General features: G+C 39.8%; 1 long non-coding RNA gene across 1 annotated transcript; it reads left to right on the top strand.

Annotated features, from left to right (window-relative positions):
* The first annotated feature begins 1,337 nt into the window (after positions 1–1,337).
* LOC119306040 lies at positions 1,338–2,402 on the top strand. The gene is made up of 4 exons (XR_005148833.1): positions 1,338–1,428; positions 1,542–1,625; positions 1,720–1,835; positions 2,136–2,402. It is a non-coding gene; the product is annotated as an uncharacterized LOC119306040 (long non-coding RNA).
* The last annotated feature ends 1,697 nt before the right edge of the window (positions 2,403–4,099 follow it).

Raw genomic sequence — 4,099 nt, 5'->3', positions numbered from 1 at the left:
CTCCGCCGCTTTCTCGATCTGCCTCGGCGCCGTTTGGATCGTTCCGGCAACGGCTTCGTTGGTCTTCAGCACCGGCACCTACATCCTAAGGACTACGATCTCGTGGCTGGTATGGATCTGAACGCCCACCCCTTCCTTGATCTGAATGCTAGGTGAAACACCAATGTAGCGAAACAGGGGCAGAGACAGTGAGGGGCGCCAATCGCTTGCCCCCTCAACAATTCGTAGCACAGTCTGTACTGTAGATGCATAATGGCCACAGCTAATTGCATAATTAGCTCATACATAGACAAATAATTAAACAATCAGTGATGTAGAAAAGCCCATAAACCATGTACGGTTATGTCTGACTACAGTTTGCGATGTGCCAATGCCTAATCCACCAATCAGGTTGATCCATTGATATATGTGTGTGTTCTACACTTCTGCTAGATCGATCCATTGACTATTGTTTAAATTTGATCAGACTTCAGAAATATGACAGGCCTTAAACTGGTTAATTAATGTTTTATTTAGAACAGTAAAGTAGTCTAGTAATTATGTGTTTTTTATATATAGTAGTCAAAGATGAAACGAAAGACACGAACAACTACTGTGGTAAGTTATTTTTGAAACCAATTGCTTCAACTTCAGGCTGCAACATTCTTGTGGAGAATTGTCATTTTTTTCCTGTACCAATTATTTCTCCCTGTACTGATGCAAGATTTTTAGAGTTCCCTTGATTGAAGGATTGCTTTTGTTAATCTCAAACTCAGATGGATGATGCTTGGCTGGCTGATTTAGTTCTTTCGTCATTTTCTTTGATGCCCTAAGACTATCATGATCAATCCCTGTTCTGCTCGTCGATTCAATGCAGCCAATCTACTGCAATAGTTTTGCCTGCATAAATTGAACCATTAGAATCAAATGACTGAAATTAGGAACAGAGAAAATGCTTAAGATTTGCACCATCACCTGATAATCCTATGTACTTTCGTTTTTCCTTCTGTATCCACACTAATATAATTTGTTGGCACACTGGCCACCGTGGCTGCTGCTTCTTGAACGACTTATTGGGATGGCACATGAGGCAAACATGTTGCTGCTCTCCTATCACCTAGTGCTTAACAGAATACTAGCCGTCGGTTGAATAATGCTCAGTTTGCACAATCTGTACGTTTTTCAACTTAAACCTGTACTTAATCCATATGTCGACAGCGTTATATCTGAGCGTGGGTGTGGCTGGACCCATGGTCTTGTACCTCATCTCTCTGTTTTGAGTTATGATAAGTTGATAGTGTATTGATGTGCTATTGTGTACTTCTCTGCCCTCTGCATTCACATGTTTCTTTTTGTAGGTTTCATCGGTTCTGGGCACCAAATTGCCGAGGGGACTTCCACAACTTGTATTGCTTGATTTCCCTGTCTGTGACTACAATCTTGTCCTAGGTGGATTCTCCTTTTGCCTTCCCTCATTTATCTGCTACGAATTCATGTCTATTGGCAAATTTAACTGTCCCTATTATGTTAATTTGTCTTTACCTGTTGTGCCATGGAACTAGGTTGGCGACCATGATGTCAACCATTTACAAATTCAACAGAATTCATCATCACCACAAGACCTTGTTAATGATTCTATGCCAAGGGTAATTTTTGTGTGCTTTTGAGTTTTCAAGTTGTATCTTTCTGTAGCGTCAATGTATGAATATCATTCCATCTAATATTATTGCATCTTGGTAGGTGAGGGAAACCAGGGATCTTACGAGTGAATCTGTTTCAAGACCGAACAGCAGCGGACTAGAACTGAACACCCACACCTAGCTCGCTCAAAAAGAATACGTACTTCTTCCATCAAGGTAAAGATTCACCAAGGAGCATGGTTTACTGCACCCAAATTCCCAACCCAAAACACATTATCATGCCTGCTTGAAAAATGGATTTTGTTACAAATTTTGCTCAATCTATTGTATGCAAGTAAAAGATAAATTTAACCAAGCATGAATAAGCGAGGTGATCTTGGGCATTAGACTTCGTTGCTAGGTCCAGTTTATCTAGTTTTCTAGGGCACCTTACTGGGCTGACATAAGAAAGATCTCATATTGTTCACGCCAATTATATTATCAAGTTGTTGAATGCTAATATTGACCATAATATAGGCTGCTTCCAAAGTAGTTTCAAAGACTTCAACATATCCCAACAAGCGGAATGTTGCATATGGTACTATTCGGAGTATTGATCCAAGAACTAAGGCTGGTGGTATTGAGTTAGGTGCTGAATTTGCCCTTGTGCATAGATCAACCTATTCTTGATAATGAGGACTTGGTAAGGGAAGTTTCTGATTGCAAGACACTTGGTGAGGCTTTCACTTCAAGATACTTAATTGCCTGGTCTTCAGCTTTTCTAAGTTAAAAACATCTCTTCCACATTCTGAAAAATCATATTTGTGTACATTTAATCACATATATCTAAGGTGCAAATTTCTTTTACAGATTCGAGAGAAGGATACTTGAGTTGCAGCTGAATTCTTGGATCAAGAAGCAAATAAAATTTGAAGATTTTAGCTACCAATAGTTGTAGTTTACATTGATAGATTTAAAAATGGAATATCATCCAGACAATCTTTTTCTTTCGTCGAATTGATGCAAATGCTATGGTGTAATATTCTCCATAGTTGCGTTCTCTATGCTCAAAATGATATGACTGATATCTTTATTGTAATGCATATGTCTCATACACTCTTGTATATTCATAATAAATATCTTCATATGAATTTCTATATGTGTTGTGCTTCAGTTTCAATATCGTTTTGATGCTGCCAAGCATAATAATAAAATGACTAGCTATTTACGCAATTGCATCGATTTTATTTTATTAAATAAATATATACTCCATAAAATGGGTATAAAATTTTGTGGTTAATAATAAAAAACAAATAAATTAATTATGTTTCCATTTTGATATAGCAGTGTTACTGATGGTGTTACTATAGCTACAAAATTTGTTACTATTGTAGTTGACAACTATAATTATAGTGTTACAATATTTGGATATTATGTTACTAGTTGTGATCCGGTGCTAAAGAAATGTGTTACCAGTTGTGTTACTGTAGTTACAAAAACATGTTACGACCTATGTTCTACGTCTATGAAAATGTGTTACTCTCAGTGTTACTATAATTACGAAAATGTGTTACTGGTATGTTCGGTAACACATAACACACATGTTACTGTAATGTATTTGTAACACATTTTTTAACATATGGTAACAATTATTATGTGTGACAGTTGACACCATTTAGTAACACGGTCTAATGGAACACATTTCAAACTGTGTTACTATATGGCCTAGTAACACACTTTTGGGCCTGTAGTAACACAAGATGGTGTTACCAAAGGTCTGTCCTCTTGTAGTGATTGTGAGTTAATTGCAAAATTCCATAACCTAACCTAGAAGGTGGCGATCGGCTATGTCTTACCTCGTTGACCTGATGGAACTTTCCATTTCACTCCAATTCAAAATGGCTTTGTTGTTGTCAGGGTGGATGAAGTAATGAACGGATTTGAGGGGCTGGAGCTTAAGTACCCTATAGGTCAAGGGGAGATGCATCTGGAAAATGCCTTAAGGATTACCTGTCTATGGAGAAAGGAAAACATCCTGCTTCCAAATTGGACGCCGCCTCAGCAAACTCAGCCGAAGGAGGCCCCTCAGCAGACTCCTCACAGTCCAGCTCTATCTCCACTACCTCAGTCGTCTCCGGTGTGTCAACTGTCTCCGCTGCCTCAGCAGACTCCGGCGAAGGAGGCCCCTCAGCAGAATCCTCCTCTGCCTGAGGTACCTCCACCACGTCAGCGGACTCCGCCTCCTCAGCAACGGCGGAAGAGAGCCGCCGCCGCTCCGGCGGCTAGCAGTACAACAACAACAAAGAAATATAGAGCCGCACTCCCAAGCGTCAAGAATGCTCCTACCAAGTAAGCCTACGACATGACTGAGGAGGAAAACAAGGACATCATGGCTGCCAAAGTGAAGGCCCATTTTGCACAGAAACGTCCACCTCCAAAGGAGAAAGTAGATCCGGTAAATGTGAAGCGCTGTCTGGATGACCTTAAGCGACCACCACCAC

Source organism: Triticum dicoccoides, chromosome 5B (genome assembly GCF_002162155.2).
Source record: "Triticum dicoccoides isolate Atlit2015 ecotype Zavitan chromosome 5B, WEW_v2.0, whole genome shotgun sequence".
NCBI lineage: Eukaryota > Viridiplantae > Streptophyta > Magnoliopsida > Poales > Poaceae > Triticum > Triticum dicoccoides.
Note: the sequence above shows the minus strand (reverse complement) of the source record. Positions and strands in the feature narration are given on the sequence as shown.